General features: G+C 49.3%; 1 protein-coding gene across 1 annotated transcript in view; it reads right to left on the reverse strand.

The window, feature by feature from the left end:
- The window catches only part of LOC121005891 (NXPE family member 4-like), a 234130-nt gene extending 226343 nt beyond the window's left edge, over nucleotides 1–7787 (reverse strand). The window contains exon 1 of the mRNA XM_040438700.1: nucleotides 7748–7787. The gene's annotated coding sequence lies outside the window, so the exon portion shown is untranslated. The remainder of the gene's footprint in view (nucleotides 1–7747) is intronic.
- Between the last annotated feature and the right edge of the window lie 7683 nt (nucleotides 7788–15470).

The following is a 15470-nucleotide window of genomic DNA, read 5'->3' on the forward strand; positions in this document are numbered from 1 at the left end:
ACTATTATCACAAACTTACAAAATCTCTAGGTTGCGTGCGCCTCCAAGAGAACTATTACAAGCTAATCACTAGGTGGTACTACACCCGACGAGGTTGCGTAGGATGTTCCCCTCTACCTCCTCAATGTGTTGGAGATGCTTGGGAACAGAGGGTTCCTTCCTACATATATGGTGGGCATGTCACTTAGTGAAACCCTTTTGGATAGAAGTTTGTAACATCTTAACCAAATTGCAGGGTAGTGAATTTGCACTTCTACCGCAGTGTTGTCTGCTGGGTCTACAGCCCCCACAATGTCATTCCCACCAAACTCACCGCCTTCAACAACAACTATTGGCAGTGGCCAGAGTCCTAATCGCCTCTAACTGGAAGTCAAATGTAGTACCAGATATCCTACAATGGCTCTCTCGGTGCGACCAAGTGTATCGCTTAGAGCAGATTGCGCACTGGGAGATAAACAGCTCCCCTTTGTTCGAAAAGGTCTGGGGGGTCTGGAAAGAATTTTGCTAATTTACCTAACTGAGCATTGTCACGCTGGATCTCATAGTTGCCCCATCATACAAGCCTAGTACAGTCTTAACATGCAATTATAGCCATATTGTATTATTATCGCTCATTGATTACAATGAATGTGATTTGATGCCATCTCTTTTGCACCTTTCTGTTAAGTTATGAAATTAACATTATTACATGTTTTTGTACATGTCAGTTACTATGTAGCTCAGTGCTTGTGCACTTCTTGATGTACTTCGTTTGTATACGATACTGACAATTCTACGATCTCTTAATAAAATATTTTAAAAACTAAAACCTGTGATCAGTTGTTATGGCAACCTGGAGTAGGACCGGCGAGCTTCTAATGGCTAATAAGGGACATGTGACTATGTAAATGGCAGTTCAGCTTTAAGTGAAAGGCTTGCAGGCTTCTATTGGCTAATGCAGAGACATTAGCAACCTAGGACAGGTCTTAGCTGGCTAGCCACAGACCCAGCAGGCTTTTCCTGTCACATCTCCCGCATGCTAGTGTGAAACTAGCCTAACAGAATAATACTGAATTTAAAGGGAATCTGTTATTTTATGTTGTCCTAACTAAGGGCAACATAAACTAATAACAGGTCCCCTTAGCAAAAATGCCGGGTCACTTTCTTTAATTGACCCAGCCGTTTTTCCAAAATCCTGTATTGAACAGTTCCAGTTCATAATGATGAGTCCTGAATATTCATGAGCTTCTGGCTTTCCCCGCCCACCTGCTGCTGATTCAGTAGGAAAATACTGTCAATCAGGGACAGGAGGGTGGGTAGAACCATGAGCTCATGAATTTGGGGACTCATTGGCATACGCTGGAGCTGTTAGGATTTAAAGTGAGGGCAGCGTAAAAATAGTGAAAGATTCCCTTTAGGGTCCATTCACACGTCCGCAACTGTTTTGCGTTCCGCAAATCGTGGATCCGCAAAACATAGACACCGGCCATGCGCTTTTTGCATTTTGCGGACCGCACATGGCTGGCACTATAGTAGAAATGCCTTTCCTTGTCCGTGGCTGCGAACAAGGAAGGGACATGTTCTATTTTTTTGCGGGGCCGTGAAACAGAAGTGCGGATGCGGACAGCACACTGTGTGCTGTCCACATCTTTTGCGGCCCCATTGAAAAGGAATGGGTCCGCACCCATTCCGCAAAATTGCTGAACTGATGCAGACCCCTTTTGCGGTCGTATGAATGGACCCTTAACAAAATAATATTTAGGATTACTTTACATTGCGCAAAGACATGTTCTAATGCATGGTTTTGCCATTTTTAGAAAGCATATGGTCAATTGCTTGACAGGAGCATGTAATGGCATTTGTCAATGTATCCCAGACCATACGTCACACACTGCATCAAATTGGTCTCCATGTCTCCATGTCTGTCATCCCAGAAGGAAGCCTCTTCTAAAGATTATGCATAATAAATAGTGTTGAGCGCGAATATTCAAATCGCGAATTTTAATCGCGAATATCACCACTTCGAGAATTTGCGAATATTTAGAATATAGTGCTATATATTCGTATTCGCAATTCATAGTGTTGATCACGAATATTCTAATTGTGAATTTATCACAAATTTATTGCGAATTTATCGCGAATATCGGCACTTAGCAACATCCCTAGCAACCAATAGGAAAGTTGCCTACCCCTTAGTGTTGATCGCGAATATTCTAATGGCAAATTTTATCGCGAATATATTACATTGCCGATTTTTGCAATCAAGAAAATTATGACTGGGGATCACAAATTCTCGAATTTGCAAATTTATTGTGAATATTTGGCCAAAAATTCGCAAATTCGAATATTGCCTATGCCGCTCATCACTAATAATAAAGCCGGCAAACAGTTTGCTGAAGACAAGCAGACTAAGGACAAGGAATACTGGAACTATGTATTGTGGTCTGATGAGACCAAGATAAACAAATTTGGTTCAGATGGTGTCAAGCGTAAGTGGCGTCAATCAGGTGAGGAGTACAAAGAGAAGTGTGTCTTGCCTACAGTCAAGCATGATGGTGGGAGTGTCATGGTTTGGGGCTGCATGAGTGCTGCCGGCTGTGGAGAGCTACAGTTCAATGAGGGAACCTTGAATGCCAACATGTACTGGGACATACTGAAGCAGAGCATGATCCCCTCCGTTTAAAAACTGGGCAGCAGGGTAGTATTCCAACATGATAACGACCCCAAACACACCTCCAAGACGACCACGGAAGGTGGAGGAGCGCAAGGTCTCTAACTTCCACCAGCTCCGTGATGTTGTCATGGAGGAGTAGAAGAGGACTCCAGTGGCAAGTTGTAAAGCTCTAGTGAACTCCATACCCAAGAGAGTTAAGGCAGTGCTGGAAAATAATGGTGGCCACACAAAATATTGACACTTTGGGCACAATTAGGCCATTTTCACTTAGGGGTGTACTCACTTTTGTTGCCAGCGGTTTAGACATTAATGGCTGTGTGTTGAGTTATTTTGAGGGCACACCAAATTTACACGGTTATACAAGCTGTACACTGACTACTGTACATTGTATCAACGTGTCATATCTTCAGTGTTGTCCCATGAAAAGATATAAAATATTTACAAAAAATGTGAGGGGTGTACTCACTTTTGTGAGATACTGTACATTTGGAGTAAATTATATACATTCATTAAGTGACTTAGGTTATTTTGCTGTGTGAGCAGTGTATGAGAAATGGTAGCTAGATGCCGTGCTATGAGTGTATGGAAGCAATTTGGAGGAGTGGCTATTTCAGACCGTCATATGAAGAATATGGGGCACATTTATTAAAACCAGTGTTTTAGACACTGGTCTTAATAGAGCCCAGCACTGGCAGTGGATCCACCACAGTTATTTAGAGGCACCGGCCTGTACTTTTCATTTCTTTGTCATTGGACAAACTTACAAAATCAGTGAGGGGTCAAATAATTATTTCCCCCACTGTAAATTTGCCGGATCCACCACCGTTTCTAACTGTATGACAACTTTTTAGCTGTTTAACATTTAAACCACCTAAAACAGGCATGCAAAATGGTAAATGAGACGGGCCTGCCGGACTGTCCCCTTCCCTGCCCACACCATGCCCAAGTTTTTAGACTTGGCGTGAGCGGGGAAAAGTCGCAGATTGCGGTGCAATTATTGATGCAGGGCCCAGTGATATTCCCCCAATATCCCACCTTCTGTCAATTTGGACCGCCTACAACATAGGGCCACTTTTTTTTTTTTTTTTTGCAGGCCTACTTTAAGTTCCCAGTCCCTGCAGCTCCCCGGTCCTCCTGTACTAATGAACGCTTCTGTAATGGAAGCTCTCATTAGTAATTGCCCCATATGACCCACTGACATTTCCACCCCACTTTGTGGGGGAGGGGGAATTATTAAATATTAAGTGATACAGTATTCATTTAAATTGTATTTATATGGGGTTCTACAGTTATTTAAAACTGATGATCTATCCTCTGGACAGATCATCAGCATCTGATCGGCGGGGATCCGGCACCCAGGACCCCCGCGATCAGCTGTTTGAGAAGGCAGCAGCGCTGGCAGTAGTGCCGCGGCCTTTTTGCTGTTAACCGCAGGCCCAGTGACGTCACGACTAGTATCACTGGCCTGGGCGGGGCTAAGCTCTGTTCACTTGAATGGAGCTTAGCCCCGCCCAGGCCAGTGATACTAGTCGTGATGTCACTGGGCCTGTGGTAAACAGCGAAAAGGCCGTGGCGCTACTGCCAGCGCCGCTGCCTTCTCAAATAGCTGATCGGCGGGGGTCCCAGGTGTCTGACCCCCGCTGATCAGATGCTGATGATCTTTCCAGAGGATAGATCATCAGTTTTAAATAACTGCAGACAGTGGAGGATTATAATAGGGACGTTCGGGTCGGTAGCCCCGGCCCCGGCATCGCTGGGGGCCCAACGCCGACCCAAACACCCACATTCTGTGGAGGGGCACAGGAACACATAGTTCCCTGCCCCACCTCCTATCACCACCATAGGCTTCAAAGCCTAAGGCCTATGTGGTGGTAAATTGGCGCGGCAAACTACCACATGGGGAACAGTGTGGGGGAAATTACTATATGGGGCAGTTTGGGGGAAATTACTATATGGGGCAGTGTGGGGGAAATTACTATATGGGGGCAGTGTGGGGGAAATTACTATATGGGGGCAGTGTGGGGGAAATTACTATATGGGGGCAGTGTGGGGGAAATTACTATATGGGGGCAGTGTGGGGGAAATTACTATATGGGGGCAGTGTGGGGGAAATTACTATATGGGGGCAGTGTGGGGGAAATTACTATATGGGGGCAGTGTGGGGGAAATTACTATATGGGGGCAGTGAGGGGGAAATTACTATATGGGGGCAGTGTGGGGGAAATTACTATATGGGGGCAGTGTGGGGGAAATTACTATATGGGGGCAGTGTGGGGGAAATTACTATATGGGAGCAGTGAGGGGGAAATTATTATATGGGTGCAGTGTGGGGGAAATTACTATATGGGTGCAGTGTGGGGGAAATTACTATATGGGTGCAGTGAGGGGGAAATTACTATATGGGTGCAGTGTGGGGGAAATTACTATATGGGGGCAGTGTGGGGGAAATTACTATATGGGGCAGTGTGGGGGTGTTGCTATTAGGGGACATTATTTTTGGGGACACTATACAGGCATTATTACCTGGAGCACAATATAGGGTGTTATTATCACTGGGGGCACTCTAGGGGACAGTATAATTGCTGTAGACACTATAGGGACCTTTGGGATAATTTATCAAACTGGTGTAAAGTAGAACTGGCTTAGTCACCCATAGCAACAGATTGCACCTTTCATTTTTGACAGCTCATTTGGAAAATGAAAGGTGGAAACTGATTGGTTGCTATGGGCACCTAAGCCAGTTCTACTTCATACCAGTTTGATAAATGACCTCAATTATGAGAAATCTAATGTGTCTGTAACAAACTCTGAGATGCGGCTGAAAGAATTAGTCATTGCGGTCTGGGTCAAAAGAAGAAGAGGAAAGAAAAGATCTACATGACAGGAGATGTCCCCGGATGTAACAGGTATGTGGTGCTGTATTCCCCTATATGTAGAGCGAGCTCAGTACTGTGACCTGCGTCTCATCTTCTCCTCCAAGTCTTTTTTTTAAAATCATAATTATATGTATTTTAAATTTGGCAACTAACATTTTAATTTGTCACCTGCAGTCCTATGTAACAGTGATAACTTTCTGTGTGCAGATAATGTAGTAGATGTTCCATGCAGTCCTACTGTATGTAACACCCCACCTAACACAATAGTTCACTGTGTTATGTGGGGTGTTACATAGGACTGCAGGTAACATCTATGACATCTGTACACAGAGTTATGAGATGCTGGGGGTCAGACTCCTGGCACCCCCGCCAATCAGCTTTTTGAGGAGACGGCGATGTCCCAGTGAGCGCCGCAGCCTCTTTGCTCCTTACCAAGCACAGCGCTGTCCATTTGATAGCATTGCACTTGGTATCACAGCTCAGCCCCAATCACTCAGATAAGACTGAGCTGCACCGAGGCCATGTGAACAATGTCATATGGCCCAGGAAGAGACTGTGGCATTTACGAAGCACCGCAGCCTCTTCATACAGAAAACAAACTAAAACTAAAATGGAGGGGAAGGGGGGGGGGGGCTGAATTGGGTAGACAGCCCCGGGCCTATCATCCGCCCCTGACTGCAGAACCCCTTTAATGTAAAGGATTCCTTACATTACACACTAACATCCTCTATATTAATACACAAGGGGAATGGAAGTTCTGTATGGGTATTTCAAGACCTATATTTGAATCTTTCCATATATAACGAAGGGAAAAGCACATACTGTACATGTGTAAAACACACCTATATCTATGCTATATATGGCTCACAGGGACAGACAAGGTGGGGTCTCTCTCTCTCACTTTCTGTTGGGGGTTAATGCTAGAAAGAGATCACAAGACATACATAGAAGCCTGACAAGGAGTCTCTGCCCTCCAGCATGATATTTTCACGACATTTATATTCACACATGGTCAAAAGACTAAGATATTTTTCTATATCATTCCTGTAATCAATCAGCTTTTACGAAGAGTGAAAATAAATCTCATTATTATTTTCATACAAATCTTGTTGAATCCTCCTGTGTTCCTTGTGCCAAATAATGCACACACTACATTTGGAGATAACAGGTAAATTTTTTTTACAAGCAGCCATCCTGGGGCCGCAGGACAGAAACTGAATTTCAGGACTGGCCAGCTGGATCCAGGACAGTTGAGAGGCATGGCAATATCTGTGGATAGCTTTGGTTTTGGAAGAAATCAGCCATATTTTTCAAATCCTCTAATCCTGTACAACCCCTAAACCCACGAATTTGGGGGCAAGCAATATCCTAGTCCTCCTCTCCCAGCTGGTTATGGGAGTGGTTGTGTTAACCAGAACCAACAGAATATCCTATTTCTAAGGCCTCTTTCACACTACAGTATGTCCATTTCAGTGTTTTGCGTTCCGTTTTTCACGGATCCGTTGTCCCGTTTTTGGGTTCCGTTGTGTCTCCGTTTCTGTTCCGTTTTTCCGTTCCGTTTTTCCGTATGCCATATACAGTATACAGTAATTACATAGAGAAAATTGGGCGGGGCATAACATTTTCAATAGATGGTTCAGCAAAAAACGGAACGGAAACGGAAGACATACGGATGCATTTCTGTATGTGTTCAGTTTTTTTTGCGGACCCATTGACTTGCATTGAGCCACGGACCGTGATTTGCGGACAAACATAGGACATGTTCTATCTTTTCACGGCACGGAAAAACGGAAATACGGAAACGGAATGCATACGGAACACATTCCGTTTTTTTGCGGACCCATTGAAATGAATGGTTCCGTATACGGACCGTATACGGACCGCAAAAAACGGACCGCAAAACGGAAAAAAAAAACGGTAGTGTGAAAGAGGCCTAATGCTTGTAGATGGATAAGATGTATGGAAACAATAGCCCAACCATCACCCACTTTGAACTTCACAGACATTCCCACAAATGTGTTCCCCAAGAAGGTTAGTTTAGTTGTGTTGTCCCTTTTAAGGACAGATTCGCATATGCTGATTCCAGTGGACCGGAGCACACATAAAGAATCCAAGAAATACCATATCACACAGCAGGAGAACAATAAAAGGTAGCAACAGGCAATGTATTTGTTCCAATTACATAGTATTCTTCTGTAAATTAAGTATCGAGATTTACCTGTTGTGTACGTCTGTAGAACTCATGTGCAGGAATGTTTGCAGATGCTCTCAAAGGGATAGCACTGGTTATGAGTGACATACACCTCTCTATACTATAGGAGAAGGAAGTGCTTAGCAAACAGTAAACTCTTATGGGAGGAGAGTCATACATTAATATTTAACACAATGTTAGGTATCACTCTCTCAAGCAGTGCAGAGGTGACAGATTCCTTTGCAGACAACAGACATTGATCCTTTATTTTATAACAGAACAGCAATTTACAGGCAAACCCAGTCATAATTCACTAGGTACGGTGAAGTTCCAGCACGACAAAACATAAATCAAACAAAATGAACTCCTGCCCCTAAGGCCTCATGCACACGGCCGTTTTCCGTTTTTTTTTTCGCGGACCCATTGACTTTCAATGGGTCAGTGGAAAAATCGGAAAATGCACCGTTTTGCAGCCGCATCCGTGATCCGTGTTTCCTGTCCGTCAAAAAAATATGACCTGTCCTAGCAATGAGCCGCACAGACCTTTCACTTACCAGTAGGAGGAGCGCCCGGCCGGTCACAGGCTCGCAGGTAAGTATAATGCTTCTAAAAATTGCTAAGTAACCATGGCAACCAGGACTGCAGTAGCGTCCTGGTTGCCATGGTTACCGATCGGAGCCCCAGCGATTAAACTGGGACTCCGATCGGTACAGTCTCCGCTGCCACCAATGATAGGGGGGGAGATTTTAATTAGGAGGGGGAGGGAGGGGGGGGGGCCCACTGGCCACCAATGAATCTTCAGTACTACAGGGGAGGGAGGGGGGGCCGGCCGCACTGGCCACCAATGTGTTAACTACAGGGGAGGGAGGGGGTGCCGGCCGCACTGGCCACCAATGTGTTAAATACAAGGGAGAGAGGGAGTCTGAAAGTAGCCTGAACGGATCCGTCCAGACTTTACATTGAAAGTCAATGGGGGACGGATCCGTTTGAAGATTGAGCCATATGGTGTCATCTTCAAGCAGATCCGTCCCCATTGACTTCCATTGTAAGTCTGGACGGATCCGCTTGCCTCCGCAAGCCAGGCGGACACCCGAACGCTGCAAGCAGCGTTCAGGTGTCCGCTCGCTGAGCGGAGCGGAGGCTGAACGCTGGCAGACTGATGCATTCTCAGCGGATCCGCGTCCACTGAGAATGCATTAGGGCTGTACGGATGCGTTCGGGGCCGCTTGTGAGCCCCTTCAAACGGAGCTCACGAGCGGACACCCGAACGCAGGTGTGAAAGTAGCCTTAGATATACTGGTGTCCCCCTAGCCGACTTAACAATGGGACCCACCAAATCCATCACAATTCTTTCAAAAGGTACCTCAGTGATGGGCAGAGGTACCAAAGGACTACGAAAATGTGGGGCTGGGGCACTTATCTGGCAGGTGGGGCACGACTCGCAGTATAATCTTACCTCCTCATACACTACATGTCAGTAAAACCTTTGTAGTACCCCTCTGTGTTTTGAAAAAAATTAACCAATATCAATTGGAGAGAGGTCCCATAGCAGAGAATCAGGCTTCATGTCACCCACCACTGGAACAGGCCACTGTCAGATATTTAGGCCCCGGCACCCAGACAGAGGAAAGAGGTCCCATAGCAGAGAATCAGGCTTCATGTCATAGCAGAGAATCAGGCTTCATGTCACCCACCACTGGAACAGGCCATTGTCAGATATTTAGGCCCCGGCACCCAGACAGAGGAGAGAGGTCCCATTGCAGAGAATCAGGCTGCGTGTCACCCACCACTGGAACAGGCCACTGACAGATATTTAGGCCCTGGCACCCAGACAGAGGAGAGAGGTCCCATTGCAGAGAATCAGGCATGGGCGTGTCTGTTTCCTGCAGCTGAGGTAGAAGGTGTGTGTGCAGCAGCTCCAGGAGACTTCCACCTCGTTAAGGCCCCAGGGAGATTTTTCATCACCTTAATCCCCTGGGAGTGACCAGGCTTGTGGGGAGATTTTCCACCTTTCTCCCCAGCCCAGGCCCTGCCTCTCCCTAGGGAGCTGGTAGGGGCCTGGGCTATGCGCTCAGGCAAGGCCCAGGATCCTGCTTCCCGGGGTAGGCCGGCGGGAGGTAGGGGAGGCGAGTTACCGGCCTCTGCTCCATCTTCCGCTCCGGGGGTCAGAAGATCAAGCAGGGGTCATGTGGAAGTGTCCCCTGTGGCCAGCAGGGGCGAAGCCGTGAAGATCGCCGGCAAGTCCGGGAGAATGGAATCTCCAAAAGGTACGCAGGGTTCTCCTGGAGGTGGGTCTGGAACGGTGGAGGTCGACTGGGGCTGCATGAGGCCCAGGGAGCCTGTCGCCATATATAGCTCCCCTTATAGCAGCCTATCTCCAGGAGTACGAGGAGGCTGGAAAAGCCTTAAAGAGGCTCAGAGGCGGGCTAAGTGTGAAAGACGAAAAGCGGACAGAGCCTCTAAGGCGAAGAGGCCAGAAATATCGGCTAAGATTAGAGTCCTAAAAGATGAAGTATGCATATTGGAGGACCGGAGGGCCGCTATCCTCAAGAATAGTGGTCCTTTTGACGAAAAACATAAAAATGAGAAAAGGTTTAAAGGAGAACTGGAGGAGGAAAAAGCAATGGACTCCTCAGATGATGAGGAGGAAAGGTCTGTGGTGAGCCTGGGGGGTCATTCTGCAGGGCCTGCGGACTCAGGGATCCGGCCTGAGCAGGTCTGTCTCCCCCCCACGAGCTCAGAGGAGGAGGAGGAGGATAGTGAGAGCAGTGGGGTAGGGGGGCAATTAATGGAGCAAATTCGTCACCTAGAATCCCCCCGGGCTCATGTTGACGGACTTGTTTTTGGAGAGGAATTATTGGAGGACGAACCTGCGAGGAGAAAAAAGAGACAGAAACAAAAACAAAAAGAGGCAAAGAAAAACAAAGAAGTGAACTATGTGTATGTGTCTTATCCACTGCCCTCTGGGCCAGCTGCAAAGTCGGCTCAGGGGGCTAACCCCACTATCCCCCCTAGCCTGGTTTCTACAGTGGAACCAGTGCGTGGGAGTGGGGAGAATATAGAGCATGTAGTTAAAAGTAATTTAATCTGTGTGAAAAAGATGGCGTCGGACGCCGACCCTGTTTGCAGTAGCAGGGGCGGCAAGGTGGGAGCGGCTTAAAAGCCGGACAAGCTGGTGCCGAAAGCGAGAGGAGAGGGGGGCGTGGCTGCATTGGGTGTGGCCCCGCCCACCGCCGCTGCCTCCACCGGAATGCTGGATAAGTGTTTGGTGGGGGTGCGGCGGTGTGACGATTTTGTCGCCACTCCTCCTGCCTTGGATGGTGGTGTGGTCTTTGCTTCCTCTGCCCCCGTTGGACCCCGTGCGCCTTTGTCTCCCGCCGCCCCCTCCGCCTGTGTTAGTGCATCGGCGGTGGAGGGGGGCGGGGCCAGGGTGGGGGGGACATCTGCGGTCGCGCCTCTGGATGTACCTGGAGGCGTGTCTTTGGGCGGGGGGGGCGGGGTTCATGCATCCGTCACCATGTGCGGGGTGGCGGGTGCCGGGGGTCCTGCGGCTTCCTTCTCTGCCCCTGCCTCTTCTGCTGCTCATGCGCTCTTTGCTCCTTCCACTGCTGCTGTCATTTTGCCGGCGGCGGGGGGGAGCGGGGCCTGGGCGGTGGGGGAGGGGCTGGCATGGCTGGGAGCAGTAGTACAGGGCACCTGCTCCAGCCAAGTGAGGATATTAAGGCAAAAAAGGTTGCAAAGACTGTACACAGGGTGTACAGGGCGGCAGACGCCGCCGCGTCTTCTCTGTCCTCCTCAGAAGGGGGGAGGATGGGGAGGATAGTGGCGGAGGTCGCGGTCCACCATGAAAACACCTATGAAGCCGAGGATGTGGTGGTAGAGACCACGGAGGCGGATGTGCATGAAAAGAAAAATGTTAATATCATTGCCCCAGCTGGCGCAGCTGTGTATTTGAGGGCAGGTGAAAGTTCAGGGATTGTTCCGGGTCCTGTTGGGGGGGTGGATGCAGGGGTTAGTCCCGCTGCTGGAAAAGTGGCAGGCCCCCCCTGTGTGGCCCCCTTGGGGGGATCCGGAGCGACATTTGCGACTGGGGGGGGGGGAAGAGAGGGGAAGAAGGTGGAATGTTCATTCTGGTTCAACAGACATGGCGTTCGGACCTTCCGAGAACAGAACGGGGGCGAGACCACCTGGTCTTCACCCACAACCGGCCCTGGAGCCTGACGGAATGTGGTCTGTCTCAAGTGGAGTAGCGATGAAGCTTGCCCTACTAGAAAGAGGGTAGTGGAGCTCCTGCTTGGGATGGGTTTCAAGGCAACCGACATCTTTGCCTTGATCCATCCTTTTGGCTCCAAGGAGTTTGACATCAGCTTTGTCCAGCCGGAAGGGCTTGAGCTCTTCTGGTCCGGATATGAGCTGGTGAAAAACATGCCGGACTGGCGTGGTTTCGTTGCAAAAGCGATAACCCGCCAGAGTGAGGTCAAGAGAGTGACCGTGCTGACCCGTAACGAGTCGCTCTCTTGTATTGACATCATGACCTGGCTGGGAAGGTACGGAGAGGTCCAGGGAATACCAGCTAAAAACCTGGACGAGTTTGGCATTTGGTCGGGTGCCTGGACGTTTAATATCAAGCTTAAGCGTCTGGGTAGTACAGTTTCCCACATTCCATCATTTGCCTTTATCGGCCGAGACAGGATCTTGGTTTTCTACAGGGGGCAGCCTAAGCTCTGTCACAAGTGCGGCAGCCCCACACACTTTAGCGCCAGCTGCCAAGTGCAGAAGTGCGCGTTGTGTGGGGGGACAGGTCATCTTGCTGCATCTTGTGAGGAGATTAGATGCAACCTGTGTGTGGAGCTCGGGCACCCCTTCAGTCGCTGTCCTCTCTCTGAGGCCAATGCGGCCCGAGCTCATGCAGGAGCGGGCCGGGAGGTCCCTTCGGCTGAGGCGGATACTGGCAAAGGCAGTGGAGTTAAGGGGTCAGTGAGGAACCAGAACAACCCGTCCCGGCAGAGGCGGAGAGAGAGGCGTCAGGCGGAGAGGGAGGGGGAGGAACCCCGTCCTGGGGTGATGCCCGCTCCTTCTCAAGCGACTACACCTCCTGAATCCGAGACCCTAGGGGGCAGCGAGCTGGAGGAGGAGATTGAGAGACTGGATCGGGCCGAAGAGACTCTGTCCTCGCACTACGAAAGTTCTGCAGAGGGTAGTGGGGCAGAGTCCCAAAGTAGACTGAAACGGCGTAGTAAAAAAAGATCTAGCCCTACCAAAGTTGCCAGGGAAGGTGTAACCGTCTCCCCTCTGGAGCTCTCCAACCGGTACCTCATCTTGGATGAGACCTCTGCCTCCTCTGCTGAGGAGGAGGTTGAAGGTGAGGGGCCGGGGGTGAAGGAGGGAGGGCCTTCAGGGGGCCCCGCGCCCCCCTCTGGTGGGGATGCAAGGTCCTCAGGAGGGGTGGCAAAACCGGGCCCTGAGACTGAGAAAGCCAGGAGTGGTGCGCAAAGGGAGGTGGTGGTGGCAGAGATGGATAACACTATCTCCCTCAAGAGAGGTCGTGCTGCTCTAGAAGGCAGCCCCGGGAGGGGGGAGAAGGACGGGAAGAAGGCCGTCTAATTTAACTACTCTTTATGGCGGTACCCGCTCTGCTGACTCTGGCGACCATTAATGTCGCCAGCATTAAGTCGGATGCGGCTCGTTTCACAGCCTTCGATTTTCTCAGCCGTGTTGAAGCTGACATTTTGTTTTTGCAAGAGACCAGGCTGCCAGATTTGGCAGCGATTTATAAAGCTAAGAGGGATTGGAGACCAGGGCCCTCCTACTGGTCTATTGCGGCTGAGCCGTATAGCGGAGTGGCGGTCCTTTTTACCGCACCGGTAGAATGCCGACGAGTAATTGAATTAGAAATGGGGAGGTGTTTGATCTTGGATGTCCTCATGAAGGGACAGGAACTGCGCCTGATTAATATCTACGGGCCCCAGTCCAGGTGGGACAGGAAATGTCTCTTTATGAGGATTAAGCCTTTCCTTTTTACAAGCCGGCAGGTGGTTTTTGGTGGGGACTTTAATACTGTCACAAGGCCCCAAGACAGGGGAGGCACCAGAAACCGGCTGACTTATGATAGTATTTTTCTGAATAGAGTAGCTAGTGAGGCTCGTCTGGAGGATGTCCACATTAGGCATACCCCAGGCCACGGGGGTTTCACTTTCTATAGAGGTAGTCAGATCAGGTCTAGAATAGATAGGTTTTATTTGAAGGAGGAGGCTACCTTTTCGCTCTTAAGGGTTGTGGAGGTGGAATTCTCCGATCACTGTTTGATTATATTTTCTCTGAATATTTCAGAATCCCCCCAAATGGGAAGAGGTTATTGGAAGCTGAATTCGGGTGTCTTGGAGGAAGCAGAGGTAAGACAATCCTTTCAGGACTTCCTTCAGAGTCAGGTACCTTTACTGGATCTCTGTGATACTAAGTCAGAGTGGTGGGAGATATTCAAAGATCGGGCTGCAAAGTTCTTCCGCCGGCTCTCGAGCCTCAGGTCCCTGGACAGCTACCGCCTGTATCAGGGTCTGAGGAGGAAACTCGAGCATCTGGTCTCGACTGGTGGTAGCCGCGAGGATATCTCCAGGGTGAAATCTTTGCTCAAAAGGTGCCAGTATGATAGGCACACATCTTCAGTTTTTGAGAGGGACTTCGGGAGGTACCGCTCGCCCGACCCCTACAGAAATTGTAAGATGTCAGTGAAGAGTAAGTTAATAACAGGACTGGTCGATAGTACGGGGTCTCTGAACAGGTCCAGATCAGGGATCCTGGAAGTCGTTAGATCCTTTTACTCGTGCCTCTTGGGGAGGAGGGATCTGGATCGGGACAGGATGTCGGCTTTCCTGGCTGGGGTCACCCCTGAGTCAGGAGCTCACCTCTCTTTTGACGGTTTGGTAGAAGAGATCAGGAAGGAGGAAGTTATCCTGGCGGTGGAAGGGTTAGCTCTGAAGAAGTCGCCAGGCCCGGATGGCTTAACATCCGAGTTTTATAAGGCCTTTAAGGACTCTTTATGTCCCCTCTTGACTGAGGTATTCAATGAGTGTTTATCCTCGGGCAATCTGCCTCTGTCAATGAGGAGGTCAGCTCTGATCCTTCTATCAAAGGGTAAGGATCCGAGCCGTATTGAGAACTGGGTCCCATAGCACTTCTTAATACGGACAGAAAGATTCTGGCCAAGATACATTTTTAATAGGCTGGTGAAATTTGCACCCCAGCTCCTTTCGGTGGCTCAGCATTGCTCGGTTCCAGGCCGCAGCACTTTTAGTGCTGTACTCGGTGTCCGAGAGGCAGTGGAACAGAGTAGAGCATGCTGTCCTTAGATCAAGCAAAGGCGTTTGTTCGGGTGAACCATGAGTACCTCTGGTCGGTCCTTCTGAAGTATGGCCTGCCGGGGGGGTTTGTCGATTAGTTAAAGATCTTGTATGCAGGGGCAGAGAGTTTCCCGCTTGTGAACGGTTGGTCTGGCTGCTCTTTTGAGGTTGGGTCTGGCGTCCGCCAGGGTTGTCCTTTGAGCCCGCTTTTATACGTGTTCGCGATTGATCCCTTTCTTAAGCGGATCGATCGTGGACCGTTGGCGGGAGTCGGGATGGATCGGGCGGCGCTAGAAGCCACTCTGAGGGTAGTAGCGTACGCTGACGATGTCACCATTTTCGTATCCTCAAGAGGGGAGGCGGAGTACGTGATGTCTGAAGTGGATCGCTATTCGGAGGCATCCGGGTCCATG

Source organism: Bufo bufo, chromosome 6 (assembly GCF_905171765.1).
Source record: "Bufo bufo chromosome 6, aBufBuf1.1, whole genome shotgun sequence".
NCBI lineage: Eukaryota > Metazoa > Chordata > Amphibia > Anura > Bufonidae > Bufo > Bufo bufo.